The following is a 17,014-nucleotide window of genomic DNA, read 5'->3' on the forward strand; positions in this document are numbered from 1 at the left end:
ACACTCTACAAGATTATGTACATAAAACAAAGAATTAAGAGAGTCGAATTTCTGAGCTCTTGAAGATCAATCAATGGCAGCAGTGGATTCAGGTGCCTAGCAGTGTCCAAATCTCCTCTATCAACCTGGATATGAAGTCTGATGTAGAAGTTGAAGCTTGAAACGAACCAGATCTTGATTAATTTGCCACTTCCATCTTCAAGTTCTTGAGCTAGCACACCTTAATTCTTCACCAAATTCTTCAATCAAGAGCTTGATCTACACTCAATGAGGATCAGAGAACAAGAATCTTCAATAAAATCAATGGGTTATGTGAAGAATTTTTGAATTTGGATTGGGAGAAAAAATGGAGGGAAACTTGGATCTAGATCTAGAATGATGACCATCTGAAAATTCTGTTAGGATTATCCTTATATACCATGTACTAATCACATCCTAATTAGAATTAAGCATGGTTAATGAAATTTTAGTGAGAAATAAGGTTAAAAAGCATATTATGCATGGCAATCCCACGTGAACAGTACACATGCACCATGCAATTTCACTTAAAACCATATTATGAACATGTTGGAATGGTTAAAAAGCTCACATAATGCACCAAATTTAAATTCATGATTTTCCCTCCAAAATGAGCATGAATGAGCAAATGGTCATGTAATGAAATATCATGCAATGTGATGAATGATTTGGAAAATAAGAGTCATAAGGAGAAATATGCAAAAAGAGGCACTCAATTTGGAGTTCTAGATCAAAAGTTATGGCTTGTTGAAGTTCCATGCACACTTGGCAATGATTTGATCATATCTCCTCAACCATTCATCAGATGCTCATGATCTTGGACTTTTTGGAAATGGGAGAGAAATATCTTCAACTTTCATGTTGGAAAAAAATTTCATTTGAAGCTTCTTTTATGTTGGAAAGTCAAGTTGAATTTGGTCTAAAAACTTGCCATTTTTGGAAACTTGAAATTACAGGTCACTTTCCATTTTGGGAAACTTTTGATCTGGCTTCAAATCCTTCAAGGTAGACGTTTGCCATGATGAATAAACCTCTTTTGGACATGTATGAGGTGTCTCAAACCATTTCTCCACCTCCTAGCCCTCAGTTGACTTGCAGTTGACTTTATGGGCCCTAGATGACCTGAAACTGCACTATGGACTTTGAGCCTCTAGCACTTGGTCAAATTGCTTCAAAATGAACCTTGGTTCATATAAGCTTTCTAGAACAACCATGGGGCCTTTATATCATGGAAATGCTTGGTCTCTTGCACAGATGAATTCTCTTGATGCTAGTCTTGACTGATGAGATACAATGTGCTATGCAATGTTAATGTAATGTCAATGATCTAAAAAATGAAATGAATGCATGAATGGGGAGTGCGAATTTGAGGTGCTACACATACATAATGACGAAAAAAGTACATGTCGAAGTGTTTAAGAAGTTAAGGTATATGATGAATATAGATAGCTTAGACACAATGAATTATATGGTGTGTTGAATTGTAATTCCTTATGTCGAAACAAGTTACTCAACAGAAGTAAGAAGGTATCGAACTATATAAGTGTCGAAACGTCGAAGTAAGTGTACCTCGACAAGAATTTTGACTTAGGTCTAATTTTATAGTGTTAGCAGAATTAGGTATTTTGGGTTTTGCTTGAGGAGCAAGTAAACCAAAATTTATAAATAGGGAGTAACTCTATCATTGTAACATATTGAAGAACTTGCAGTTGCAAAGAATAAAATTCTCAGTTTGAGAACAAAGAGAAACTCTGTAGAAATTTCTTCTTCTTCTTTTTCCAAACTTTGATTTTCTTTTCTTCCCCAATTCAATTTTGTTTCTTTTCATTATCAATTGTATCGAAATCTTGCAACCAACGTTGGTTGATTCACTCGAGTGAAGAGTTAAGAACAAGAGGATTTTGATATGTATGATTGAATCTTGTTTATTAAAATTAACAGAGTTTTCCATAGATTTTGATGAATATCCAACAAAAACTGACGTGAAAATATAAAAAAAAAATCATGCAATACCCTTTTACGAATGAAATACTATATATATATATATATATATATATATATATATATATATATATATATATATATGGGCCTCTAAAATACTAATAATAATAATACTAATAATGATAATCATAATGGTGGAAATATTAGTAAGGATAAAGAAATTATTGATAAAATAAATTGTAAGAGTAAAATAATATGCGGAAGACATGGAAGACATGTTGAAAATATTAAAAGACTTGCTTTTATTTATGAAAATACTTACAAAGGATGGCAACCAAGAATTCCAAGTTTTAAGACTGAAAACTCGAATGCCTTTCACAACACACAGATGATCCTTTTATAGGCAAGGATCCACACGGACTTCAAACTAAATTAAACTAAGCATAAACTTTATAAAAAGTAATGACCCACATGGTCTGAATAATTGAAATAAAAAAAAACTTTAATAAAGTGGAGTCAATAATTCAAAAGTAATTCTGAGTGGAAGGTAATTGAGGCCAATAAAGGGGGTCGTTGTTGTCTTTAACTTCTTATCTTCACCATAATTGATTTTATCTTCAAAATAATTCTGACAAGAGGAATCTTCAAAATCTTATCTTCATCATAATTGAACTTATCTTCAACATAATTTAGAGATCTATGATTCCATAACAATCATCTTCATTATTATTTTCAGAAGTGCTAGAAGCACTATCACTTTCAGATAAAGCAGTCATAGCTTCTTTAATTCTATTCAAGAATTCTTTATGGCTGGAAGTAGCAGATAAAGAGGCAAGTAATTTTGATTTATCTAACAAGAACGGTGTATCTTCTGGAGAAATGGCCTTTTCTTTGCAAAGACCCGGATGAGACTTGAACCAAGAATCTAACTGTTTTCATCAAACTAGCAGACTTGATCAATTCTATAACCTCCTTCACTTCTACAGCCTCCGTCCCTAGCTCCCTTTCCACAACAACTCGCCTCTGTATAACGAATTTCCACTTGGCTGCACCATCTTCCAGATGGAAGGAAATGTTGTCCAAATGCACAGCTGCAACCTTAGCTGGAGATTTTCTAACATTTTGCTTTTTAGCATGAGGGATGTCTGGGACATCGTCTTCGACATCATCTTCAGAGTCAGAACTTTCTCTGACCTTTCTCTTCTTGACCTCTACTTTACTCCATGATTTAGAAGGACCTACAGCAGCAGCCTTCTTACTGGTTCTGGCTGTCATCAAATCAGCCACAGACTTGCCTTTCCTGGTCTTCATTTTATTTGCAACACTTGGTTTCATATGATGAAGCAAGGTGTCATCTTCCTCTTCTGAGCTCTCTTCCTCCAAATCAATCACCTTCTCAGCAGTTTCATGAAAAGCATCTACTGGTTTCTTATTAGGCAAGGTTTTTCCTAGAGAACACAGTCCCTCAACAGCAATATCCTTCTCTGACCTTAATGAATCATCATCTTTCTCAGTTTGAGGTTCCAGCTTAGGTGAGGGGTCCCTTCTAGACAGAGGGGTCGAAACTCCCTTGACTGAGTGTCCTTCATTTAGGATCCTAGTTACCAGGTTCCTAATGACACGATCTGTATAGTGCATGTCATCCTTAGGTGGAGGGTTTTCAGAGTTGTTACATTGATTGTTTCCTGCCGTGGAAGAAGGACCAGGGCGTCGCCTGGGATTACAGAAAGAGGAATAACCTCCAAAACGTCTTCATCCAGAAACTCCATGGAGGGAGTCCTTGTTTTGTGAGTGGGTTTTGAACCAGAAGATGAGGGATGTTATGACATTTTGTTGAACTTTTGAGAAAATTTTTGTTGCCCTAGCAGAGATGGTCTGAGAAGTTTGATGAAGATGGAAGTGGTTGTGTTGAGGTAGCGTGTGAAAATGGTATAGATACTAGTTCCAATACTAGGTAATGATTTAGCATAAATGAGGCACTTTCTTTTAAGTGGGCAGACAATATTTTTATTACCTTTTCCACTCCACTTTAATTGCTATAAATTCTCATGAATATAAATCCCCAATTTCCCTCTTAAACATTCAAACTGATTAGCATCCAAAGCTTTTGTAAATATGTCAGCTAATTGCATTTCAGTAGTAACATGCTCCAATGCTATGATTTTCTCTTCCACAAGTTCTCTAATGAAGTGATGACGAATATCAATGTGCTTTGTCCTACTGTGCTGAATAGGATTTTTGGAAATATTTATAGCAATCAGGTTGTCACAGTACAATATCATGACATCTTGTGTGACATTGTATTCAGTCAACATTTGTTTCATCCAAACCAGTTGAGAACAACTACTTCCAGCTGCTATGTATTCAGCTTGATATCTAGCACAAACACCTACAACACAGGCAATGTCAGGTCTACTTGCTGTGAGATATAGCAGACTTCTTATCATGCTTTTATATAAACTTTGATCTACACTAACACCATTTTCATCTTTGGAGACTTTCAAATGTGTAGGAGCAGGTGTCCTTTTATGATTTGCATTCTCCATGCCAACCTTCTTAACACTGTTCTTGGCGTATTTGCTTTGAGATGGAAAATAGAATCTTCTATCTGCTTGACTTGTAGCCCAAGGAAATAGGCCAGTTCTCCAACAAGGCTCATCTCAAACTCAGATTGGATTTGTCTAACAACATGTTCTACCATCTGATCTGACATCCCACCAAACACAATATCATCCACATATATTTGAGCCACCATGAGCTTTCCTCCTTCATTTTTCATAGATAGGGTTTTGTCAATACCTCCCCTCCTGTAGCCATTGTTAGTGAGGAACACTATGAGTCTCTCATACCAAGCCCTAGGAGCTTGCTTCAAACCATGGAGGGATTTCTTCAATCTATACACATGTTTTGGAAGATTTGGATTTGTGAAACCTTTAGGCTGTTCAACATATACTTCCTCATTTAAGTAGCCATTCAAGAAGGCACTTTTTACATTCATTTGGAACAGTTTGAACTTCAGAATATCTGCCACTCCAGGAAAAAGTCTAACGGACTCAAGGCGAGCTACAGGAGAAAACGTTCCATCAAAATCCACTCCTTGTTCACCAGATTTATTCTTATACACCCACTTTGTACCTATGACATTTATTCTTTCAGGTCTAGGTACTAGTTCCCATACTTCATTCCTCTTGAATTGACCTAACTCCTCCTGCATGGCATTGATCCAGAACTCATCAGTCAAGGATTCCTTGACATTCCTAGGCTCAACCTTGGACACAAAGCAGCCATGTGAGATCACTTCCCTTGATCTAGATGTGACCCCTTTATTTGGGTCTCCTATAATGAGATCTTTGGGATGATCCTTCTGAATTCTGATGGAGGGTTCCTTGTTGATTTTGTCATCTGCAGGTTCAGCTTGAGGAGGTTTAATCTCATTATTTCTGTATGAAAAATCAGCCGGGGAATCATTTGGAGATGTCTCAACATCGTCTGTGACATCAGTCTGTTGATCATCAACCATAATATTGATAGATTCCATCATTACTTTTGTTCTGGAATTAAAGACTCTATATGCTCTGCTGTTTGTTGAGTAGCCCAGAAATATTCCTTCATTACTTTTAGGATCCATCTTCCTTCTTTGTTCACTTCTAATTTTGATAACTTGACTTTCCTTTTCTCCTTGAAGTTTTAGACAAAGATCTTTGAAGATTTCAAACACATCAGATTTGTCTCTTATAAAATTGATTCAGGTGTATCTGGAGAAGTCATCCACCACTACATACACATACTTCTTCCCACCAAGGCTTTCCACCTGCATGGGTCCCATCAAATCCATATGAAGGAGTTCCAAAACTTTGGAAGTGGTGTCATGTCTGAGCTTCTGGTGTGACATCCTTGTCTGTTTTCCAATCTGACATTCTCCACAGACTTTTCCTTCATCAATCTTCAAGTTGGGAATTCCTCTAACATCTTCAACAGATATAATCCTCTTCATACCTTTAAGATGCAGATGGCCCAATCTTTGATGCCATATCTTCACTTCTTCTTTGGATAAAGTACACATTGAAGAAGAATCAGTTTCTTGAGGACTCCACATGTAACAGTTGTCTTTAGACCTGACTCCTTTCATGATCACTTCACTTTCTTTGTTAGTAATCAGACATTCAGTTTTAGTGAAGTTAACATTTAGACCTTGGTCACACAGTTGACTGATGCTTATTAAATTTGCAGCTAATCCCTTAACAAGTAGGATATTGTCAAGGTCAGGAACTCTAGGGCAGTCAAGCTTACTAATCCCCTTGATTTCACCCTTTGCTCCATCACCAAAGGTTACATAACTGTGCGCCATGAGGATGTAGACCAGTTAGAAGGTTTTTGTTTCCAGTCATGTGTCTAGAGCACCCACTGTTAAAATACCAATCTTCTTTGGCTAAAACTCTGAAGGAAGTGTGAGCTATCAGACTTGTAACATTAGTCCTAGGAACCCATTGCTTTTTGTTGACAGGTCTGTGATGTTTGGGTCTAGGTTGATGATGAGCAGGACTAGGATAACCATACAACTTATAACAGAAAGGCTTTATGTGGCCAAATTTTCCACAGTAATGACATCTCCATCTTTGGTGTTTTCCTTTCTATTGTCTTTCTTTCTGATGTTGTGACATATGATGTGACATCGCATGTTTGTTATCAGTATGGCTGCACTTAGGTTTGGATTTAGGTTTGCCACCAGTGTAACTGCACTCAGGCTTAGATTCACTGAACCCAATGCCAGACTTGTCTCCTGTTATTTGTCAAGATTGGAGAATTTTGTCTAAGGTGTCAGATCCATTGTTTAGCATTCTTACATACTTGGTCATCTCATCCAGTTTAGAATTCAAGAATACAACTTCAGTTTTTAAATTGGAGATGGTTTCCACATCTTCTGCCTTCTCATTCTCCAGTTGTGCTATCACTTTCTTCTGGCTTTCAACTTGTCTACACACTTCTGCACTTCTGTGACACAACTCTCTGTAGGTAATGGCCAACTCTTCAAAGGTTACTTCATCATCACTTGAACCTTCATCAGAACCCCATCTTCCAGTTAAGCCAGTCACAAGATTTGCAGACTCTTCTGTTTCACTTTCATCAAACCAAGTGGCAACAAGACTCCTCTTCTGTTTCTTGAGGTAGGTCCCACATTTAGTTCTAATGTGTCCATACCCATCACATTCATGGCACTGAACTCCTTTACCTTCTTTGGGCTTTTCATCTGACCTTGTTCTTCTTCCAAAATTGTTGGATTTACTGATGTTAGATGCGATGTTCTTGACATTAGCCTTAGATCTTACATCCATCTTTTTCATAAGCCTGTTGAATTGTCTTCCCAGCATTGCTACATAATTTTCCAGATCTTCATCAATATCTTGACCACCTTCCTCCTCTTCCTCCTCAGTGTTTGACATGAAGGCTATGTTTTTGGCTTTCTTTTCAGATCCATCACACATTCCCATCTCAAATGTTTGGAGGGATCCAATTAGCTCATCAACTCTCATATTGGAGATGTCTTGAGACTATTTATGGCTGCCACCTTCATAGCAACTATCTTAGGGAGTTACCTGAGTATTTTCCTTACTAATTTTTCATCTGACATCTTCTCTCCCAGGGCTCCTGAGGCATTATCAATTTCAAGGATATTCATATGGAATTCATGAATTTTTTCATCTTCTTTCATCCTTAAATTTTCAAACTTGGTAGTGAGCAGCTGCAATCTAGACATCTTCACTCTAGAGGTGCCTTCATGAGTGATCTTGAGAATCTCCCAAGCATCTTTAGCCACCTCACAGTTGTTTACCAATCTGAAGATATTCTTGTCTACTCCATTGAATATAGCATTCAATGCTTTAGAATTTCCAAGGGATAAATCATCCTCCTCCTTGGACCATTGTTCTTTAGGCTTCTTATCAGTTGTAGTTTCTCCTTCCTTAGTAACTACTGGATGTTCTCAGCCTGTTAACACAACCTTCCAAGCCTTATTATCCAGGGATTTTAGGAAGGCTACCATTTGAGGTTTCCAGTAGTCATAGTTAGATCCATCCAAAATAGGTGGTCTGTGAACAGATCCTCCATCTCTCTCCATAGTACCAGAAAGTATCGTCCCTAGATCTCACCCAGAACCAGAGCAGGATGCCTGCTCTGATACCAATTGAAATTCTGGTATCAGATATGAGATGTCGAAGGTAATGTCACGACACTAATATCTGAACAACACAAACAGGATAAAAGATAAAGAATAGTAATGCAAGAGACACAAGCAATTGTTAACCCAGTTCGGTGAAACTCACCTATGTCTGAGGGCTACCAAGCCAGGAAGGAAATCCACTAAATAGAATCAGTTCAAAGACTCTCAGTAAACAACACAAGTTATAGTCTTTTTCACCTAATCTCTACCCGTGTGACTTCTACCTAAGAACTCTTAGATATGAGAACACACTCACTCCCCCTCAATCACACCAGTGATATTAAACAAGAATTACAATGAAAAGAAGACACTCCTCAAAGACACACACTTGATCTTACTTAGCAGCTTCAATCAAGTAGACACACACTCATGCTTAAAAGCTTTGAGTGACAAATTACAACTCAAAAATCAGACCAATTCAATCATCTATGGATGAATTGAATGGCTTACAAGTCACACGACCACACAAGACTTAAACCCTTATTCTCTCTCAATATTTCGCTCTGTATTTCTTGTGTATCAAATCAGGTTTTCCATGTCCTTTTTATAGAAGCATTTGGCTGGGCTTGGACATCATAAAACCCTAAAACTATTTTCCATTCAAATCTTCTCATGACAGCTGATTAGATCTCTTTGGAAAATAAGTAAATCTGGTTGTAATTAATGATTGAATGCGTGTGTAAATCATATCTTCAATCATACATAGATTTGCATTAAAAATGCAATCACACAATACATAACATTCAGACTGAATGTTCTGTATACAGATGTCATGACATCGGGTCTGACATCCTAGAACAATCCTGCATAATTCCATTTTAAATATCCAGCAGGTACATGATATCAGATGTCATGACATTGAGTATGACATCCTGAAACAATCCTGCATAATTATATTTTAAACATCCAGCAGATACAAGATATCTTATGTTAAGACATCACATATGACAACTTGTGAACACTCTTGGTTTTACCAAAATTGCTGCCAACACTTAGAACCAACAGTAGCCTTCTCAGTATCGGGGTCAACTGGTCGCGACTTTATGAGTCTATTGGGGTATTAACTGCAAGTGCACAGTCTAATCGCGTAGTTTTAAAAGATATCGATCCCACAGGGACTTAATGAATCGATATACCGTTTTTCTAAGGTTACTTCGTAAAGCTAAGGCGGATGATACTTAGTTGATTAGGGGGAAAAGTAAAACTAAAATCGGATCTAGATTAAATATCAAATACGCGGATATCGGTATGTAGTTCGTCGTAATTAGGGAATCAAATCTTCGTTGGTTTCTTAGTTTTAAAATAAGTCTTTTCAGTAGACACTATTGATTAAAAATCTTTTCTCAAACTCTCGCTCTGTTGAATCAAACTATGACTTTATATTAACGTACGCTCTCACTATTTAGTTAAGTCTAAAATCACTTTTTGAAAACAATAGAATCTATAGAAACTCTTTTTATTAAAATACTAACCGTTTAAACACCCTCGTCTCAAACTCTCGCTCTGTTGACTTAGATTATATGATTAAACTTAAATGCTTAACTCTCGTCCTCACATTTAACCTTTAAAAATACTTTTTGAAAATGATTAGAATTTAATTAACTCTAAAAATTTCTTTCGCCCTGATTTAAAGTTAATGTCCAATTTACACTGTCCAGTTAAAAGCTCAAACCGTCGTTCTATTGATTTTAACTTCTTTATGTTTTTTACTCTCGTACAAAAACTTTGGTATTAACTCTGTAAATTGAGACCATAAAAAGAGTGACTATATTTTTTTAAATAAAATTAAAACAACTTAGTTTTGATTCCTTTATTCCGCTTACTTTACATACCGATATCTAAGTTTATTTAGCCGGACATGCTAAACAAGCCTAAACAATAATTATGCTTAAATACAGCCATATCAGACAAACAGTATAGATAAATAGCAGTACAGAGCATATATAAATTAAAATAATAAATTAATGAACCTGTAAAATTAATAGAAATCTTGGTTGTTCCCTAGCTTCGATGCTTGAACACTCCACCACAAACCGGTTGGATTTGTTCTTCACAATCTTCGTTCGGACAGGAAAATAAAGGCGAAGGAATAAAATACTATGACCTAACGTAAGGTTAGATCCAGTAAAAACTACACAATAGTTTCCGGTGTAGAAACTAGTGTGAAAGAAAATAAATTCAATGCTTTGGAAATTAACTAGAAAAGAAAAGGAAATAAAAATGCTAAGAAAGTAGAATGCTGTAAAATATATTGTTGTAAAAGCTTGCACGGCGGAAAAGAGGAGAGAGGCGACAGGGCACCACTTAAGATCTATTTATATTCATCCCTCATGTAACCGTTTCCCAAAAGTTCCTTCAGTAGGTTTCCTAGTGTATCAACGAGTCAAGCGAAGAAAAAGGGCGAACGTGCTTCTGTTACGCGCGTCAAAGCAGAAAAATAGGAGTGGGGGTGTGACGTTCGTCACACCATGTGTTACGCTCGTAACACTGAGCAGAGGGGCGTGGCGCTCGTCACGCCTTGTGTGGCGGTCGTCACAGCATCACAGCGCTTCTCCTTTGTAGTTGTGGGTTGGGCTTTAGTGGAATACTTCTTTTTGCACCCCCTTTTCTTTCTTTTTCACGTATGCTTCAAATAATGTTACCTGAAATAAATAGAAAGAAAATACCAAGTAATATCGAATAATATAAAATAAATCGGATCAAATAATAATATAATTTAATTAAATCAAGTCCAAAAATGTGATATTATTTCATGTTATCAAACTCCCCCACACTTAGACTTTTGCTTGTCCTCAAGCAAGATACAATGTAGAAATCCGTTTAAAATATTAGCCAGATGAAATTTCCAAACACACATCAATTCGTAGTAGGTTGCAAGTAAATCTCGTTTAAAAATAACTTGAGCTTAATCTTAACATCACAAATTACTGTAACAACACTAGATAACCCCACCTTATGCAAACCAGTTCGAGTCATGCTATTATAGCTAGCCTAGTTCTTTTACTCTTATTTCACCCGTTTTCGTTCTAGCGAAATCACATTAAGCCCTTTATCTTTTCACGCACATATTGGAGTAACCGGTTAGCGATTCTGATCCCCTTTTAGCTAGAAGTTCTGGTACATAACTTGGATAACTTCGTTATTTAGTCCATTGCAAATTGCGGGGGATCGGATCGTAGTCCGCCCTACCAAGTTCAGCACCAGAAACCGCTGAACCAACTCACAATGGATCGTTCATACAATGTTTTTGTAGGGTCCGCAACCTTTGGATTAAATGATCGGGTAAGGATCACCTAACTTAATTAGTGCATTACCTGATTTTTAATATATTGTTTTTGGGAATCATTCACTTATATTCATCGGCTCTCCATGTAGTTTGCTATTAAGATGGTGTCGACTTCTCATATAAACTACTCGGGGTTACTATAAAACTAAAAGTTCAAGAAATTGGTATAATAGGTACTTAGCCCGATCTAACATGTTGAGGTTTTTAGAGTGTTAGGGCGGTAATAATTTTTGTCTTAATTTTACTCAAGTTTGATAAAATAAGCATCCTTTATACTTATTGAGTGTGTTGAATTTTTGTTATGGCTCGAGAAAATTGAGGGGAATAGATAATAAAAATTTTCACACTAGGACTCGACTTGAAATAAATATATTATAATTTTTATTTTTATTTTTATAAAAGGGAAATAACAATGAAAGGGAAAATAACATACTTGAAAGAGGAATGTTGAAAGAGAAGTAATCATAACTGAAACAAAGTTTTCCCCCCCACACTTAAATGAAACATTGTCCCCAATGTTTCAAAGAAAACAAAAGAAAAGGAAAAGAAAAGGGAACCCAAACTCAATTCTGCCTTCCGCCTCTTGTTCTCGGACCCGGTGGTCGTTGACGAACTTCCAAGTCATCAAACCTGTTGAGCAAGTCAGTGAACCGCTGGTCGGTTATTGCATTCCTCGCTTCCTGTTGATGTTGCATCTGGCGCATCAGTTGCATCACTTCGTTATTCTGCGCCTGCATGGCATCAAGCCGTTGGGATTGATGTTAAATAGCGTCCATGATGTCATCATTAGTTGTTGGCCTTCTTCTTCGACGACATCCGGAGGATGGACCAGTTGCATTATCGGAAGGGTTAAGCGGGGTTGACTGTTGTTCAAGACCTTGATCACCTTGCTCCATTTCCTCAAACTCGTCCTGGAGCGGGTTTGCTTGTGTAGGGTCGGTAGCTTCGGGAGCATTCAGATCGTAGATGAATCGGTCGGGGTTGGTGACATCTGTGAGGACAATGTTGGGAAAAACAACGCTTGGGACTTCTTGGTTATTCACCATAAGATAATACCTTCCGCCTACCCTATTTTTGATTAAGCGACTGGAGCGACAATAGCTTATATCCATAAATAGGGGTGGCAGAGATTGCAAATTTTGAAGTCGGTCCCCTAGATTCAGACCAAGTGCTATGGTGGTTATTAATCCTCCAATCACAAAAGGTTGGCGGCCTCTAGCACATAGGGTGCGGATATGGTGAAATAAGAAAGAAGCGGCGTTTACCTTTATATCCATTTCAAAGACGCAGTGGAGGAAGAATAATTCCTTCGCGTTGACTTTGCTGTTGTTGGGTCGACCAAAAATGGTGTTTTGCAGAATACGGATAAAATACCGGATAGTGGGGTTATGTATGTGCGAAGCAAGTAGTGCATCCCAGTTATTGGTTTCCACACCGGATATTTTTCTAAAGAGGTCGAAGGCGTTTATGTGCCACTGTGAGTTCGGAGGGATTCTTGGGTGGACTTGGCCTCCTACAGGAAAGTGTAGCATGGCACTCAATTGGTCCTGGGATAGTGAGTACTCGGTGTTGAACATGCGGAAAGTTGCGGTACCGGTTAAGTACTCGTCTTCACCGGTTGGAGTGGTGTATGAATAAGAACTTAAAAATTCTAAGGTGAGTGATGGGTAGGTAGGGTGATTTTGTATGCAAAGAAAGGTTAAATCAGAAAGCCTAAGTAGCCATTGCACACCTTGAAGTAATCCTAATTCTTGTAAACAATTTAAATTAGGATACCTGGTAGAGACGACACCTCGTTGTTGGAACCGATCGAACTGCTCTCGTTGATTGTTATCATCTTCAGATCGGAAGATGATATTTCCGAATTGTTGGTTCTTTGCCATAGTGATAGGTAGGTTGAAAGAAGGAAAGGGGATGAAAATGTATTTGTATAGAGTGGTTTGTTGGAATGATGTGGTGTAGGAAGAAAGGTGTTGTAGGTATTTATAGGGAAAGTTTTGGAATTGGGAAGGTGAGTGGGTGAGAGAAAAATAAATATGGATGAATGTGAGTGGGATGGAGTAAAGGTGAGTTGAATGGAAAAATGAAAAGATGGGGAGCAACGGTCATGTCCCCAACGGTCACCAACGTTCACCTATTCTGAAGCTGTCACGCTCGTGACAGAAGGTGTTACGGGCGTCATGTGCATTTGCGTGACGACCGTGATGGCTTGTGTGACGCTCGTCACACCAGTTAGCTTGCAACGGTCACTGGCGCTCGTGACTGCTGACGTGGGTGCTTCATAAATTATTTTTATTAATATTTTTTTTTTGTTTATTATATTTGCTATTGTTATATTTTTGAATTGCCATGTATACTATTCTACTACACACCATAGTGTATATATATATTTTCTCTAATAGGCTATGTAAGTAGTAGCATATAGTGAATATCATTACTGGTAATTATAGATATTGCATAAATCAAAATAAAATAAAATAAACCAATAATGCCAATAGCTTCAATAAAGATAATGTAACATTTGAAGACAAAAGAAAACATGGAAAAGCAAATACTAAGATTAAAAGCAATGTTAAACGAAACTATAAATTGCCTAAAACTAAAACTAATTAACTACAATTCTTCTAGCCACTTGTAGGATCTCTGGTCGGAGGAGCAAAGGAATTTACACGGTTTAGCAACTCGTGGAATTGATTTGTCATACTACTCATGTATCCCAGAAATTCATGTCCCATATTAGTTAACTCTTCTCTAATGGCATCTTGTTCTGACATCAAGGCTTGAATGGCGGTGTTATAATCAGTTCCGGGCATATGATGTCTATGATCAGGTATTGTCGATTCTGCGGGCGGGATAGGATGAGGTGGAGAGGCAACATCATGGTAACCAATTGGTGTCTGTGGATCAGACTCAGCATAAGGAATCTGGTCGTCACAAATCTCATAGTCTTGGATGGATTCAATAGATCTAACAGGAGAAGGTATTCCATTCAGGTTGTAGAGCCAATTATTTCAGTTATGGACACTAGTCATCGGACTAGGCATGGTGAATAGGTAAAAAGCTTGGTTATTAATTATTAGTTCAAACTCTTCAGGTCCAAGGTTTCCTATAAACATAGTGTTGAAGAGGAAAGGTATAGTCATAGGCTCAATGCCACAAAAAGGGTTCAAGTTAAGCATGGGTTGGCGCAATCCAATAGCATTAGCAATCATAGTTATCAATCCTCCTATTAGGATCGGTGCACAGTCATCTTGAATAAGGCGGTCAAAACTCGCCAACATATAAGTGGCACCATTCACTGGACGGTTCTGGGAAGCACAAAATATTATGAAGAGTTCATCACGTGATACTGTGGTAATGTTTGATTTCTTCCCAAAAAGGGTGTGTGTTAGGATCTTGTGGAAATAAAGAAAAGCCGGGTTATGTATGTTTCCAGAAAGAAACTCATGTTCCTCTGGGTCGTCATTACCCGTCAAACTTCCCCAAAAATGCTCAAGCTCTCTATATTCAAAAAGGTCTTCTTGGCTCATGGTGAATGTATCAAAAGAAGTAGGGAACCCTAAAAGGTTAGTAAATTATTGAATGTTATACTGATACTCCATGTTGAACATCCTGAACTGAATGAAGCCTCGGCTTATTCCTTTTCCATGGTTTGGTAGATACATCAGGGAGCTAAGGAATTCTAGAGTTAGCCTCCGGTAAGTGACAAATTGTCTTCGAATAGGAGTGGTTTCCCACCCTATTTGACTCAGCAGATACAGGACACTCTCTCTTAGTCCAAGGGCAGTCATTACCCAATCATCAGCATAAAAACGTGGGTGCATCTCTCTCTTAGCTAGTTCTTCAAATTTTTGTCTCTGAGCTCTCCCTCTGAATTTGATACCCATATGATCAATATGTCCCATCAGGTTAATGTTAACTAAAGAAAAGAAAAACAAGAATTTAGTCAGGATTTGGCCAGATGCCGAAAGAAGAAAAGAAGAAAAGTTTTATAGAATAAAATAAATGAAGAATGGATACTGAATAAAATCATAAAGAATAATCAAAGAAAAAAAATAAAATAAAAATAGAAAATAAAATAGAAAGTTGTGGGTTGTCTCCCACGAAGCGCTTTGTTTAATGTCGCAAGCTCGACATAAAAGTATTAAATGTTAATTTATAAATTTTGGAGATAATACGTCTAAGTGCAGGACTTGCGAGTCTTCATTGTTCTCATCATAGTGATAATGTTTCAGACGCTGCCCGTTTACGATAAATGCTTCAATAGATTTTCCTTTAATTTCCACAGCCCCACTAGGAAAGACATTAGTGACTTGGAAAGGGCCTGACCATCTAGAGCGTAGTTTTCCTGGGAATAACTTAAGTCTAGAGTTGAACAAAAGGACTACATCGCCTTGTTTGAAAGTTTTTCTTGATATACGTTTATCATGCCATTTTTTCGTTCTTTCCTTGTAGATTCTGGCATTTTCGTATGCGTCTTGTCTAAGTTCCTCTAATTCGTTTATATCAAGAATTCGCTTTTCACCGGCGGTCTTATAGTTTAAATTTAAATTTTTAATAGCCCAATAGGCTTTATGTTCTAACTCCACTGGGAGGTGGCAAGATTTACCATAAATAAGCCTAAATGGGGTTGTTCCTATGGGAGTTTTGTAAGCGGTTCGATATGCCCATAAAGCTTCGGGTAATTTTGATGACCAGTCTTTCCTTGATGTAGCGACTGTTTTTTCCAATATCTGTTTAATTTCTCTGTTAGATACTTCCATTTCTCCACTAGTTTAAGGATGGTAAGGTGTTGCTACTCGATGTTTTACGCCATACTTAAACAATAATTTTTCGAGTATCTTAGATATGAAATGTGATCCACCATCACTGACGACTATTCTTGGAACACCAAATCTTGGAAAGATTATATTCTTAAAGAGTCTAGTTACTACTTGTGTGTTGTTTGTTGGAGAAGCTATAGCCTCAATCCATTTTGATACGTAGTCAACCGCTACGAGTATGTACTTGTTACCGAAAGAAGGTGGAAAAGGTCCCATGAAATCTATTCCCCACACGTCGAAAATTTCTACTTCCAAAATGCCCTTTTGTGGCATCTCGTCACGTCTAGATATGTTTCCTGTGCGTTGACACCTATCACATTTCTTGACAGCAGTATGCACATCCTTCCATATGTTTGGCCAATAAAGACCGACTTGTAGGATTTTAGAGCAGGTCTTGGATGTACTTGCGTGTCCACCATAAGGAGCGGAATGACAATGTTGGATTATACTTTCTACCTCTTCTTCAGGTATACACCGACAGAAAATACCATCGGGGCCTCATTTGAAAAGTAAAGGGCCGTCCCAGTAATAATGTTTTATGTCATGGAAGAATCGTTTCTTTTGTTGGTAGGATAAATCAAGTGGAACCACTCCGGCGGCTAAATAATTGACAAAATCAGCGTACCATGGTGTAACGCATACAGCCAAGGTGGTCTCTACCTGTTCATCAACTCTATTTTCTTCCAAATTAGCTATAAGTTTATCGTACGAGAAATCATCATTGATCGA

Source organism: Lathyrus oleraceus, chromosome 6, assembly GCF_024323335.1.
Source record: "Lathyrus oleraceus cultivar Zhongwan6 chromosome 6, CAAS_Psat_ZW6_1.0, whole genome shotgun sequence".
Taxonomy (NCBI): Eukaryota; Viridiplantae; Streptophyta; class Magnoliopsida; order Fabales; family Fabaceae; genus Lathyrus; species Lathyrus oleraceus.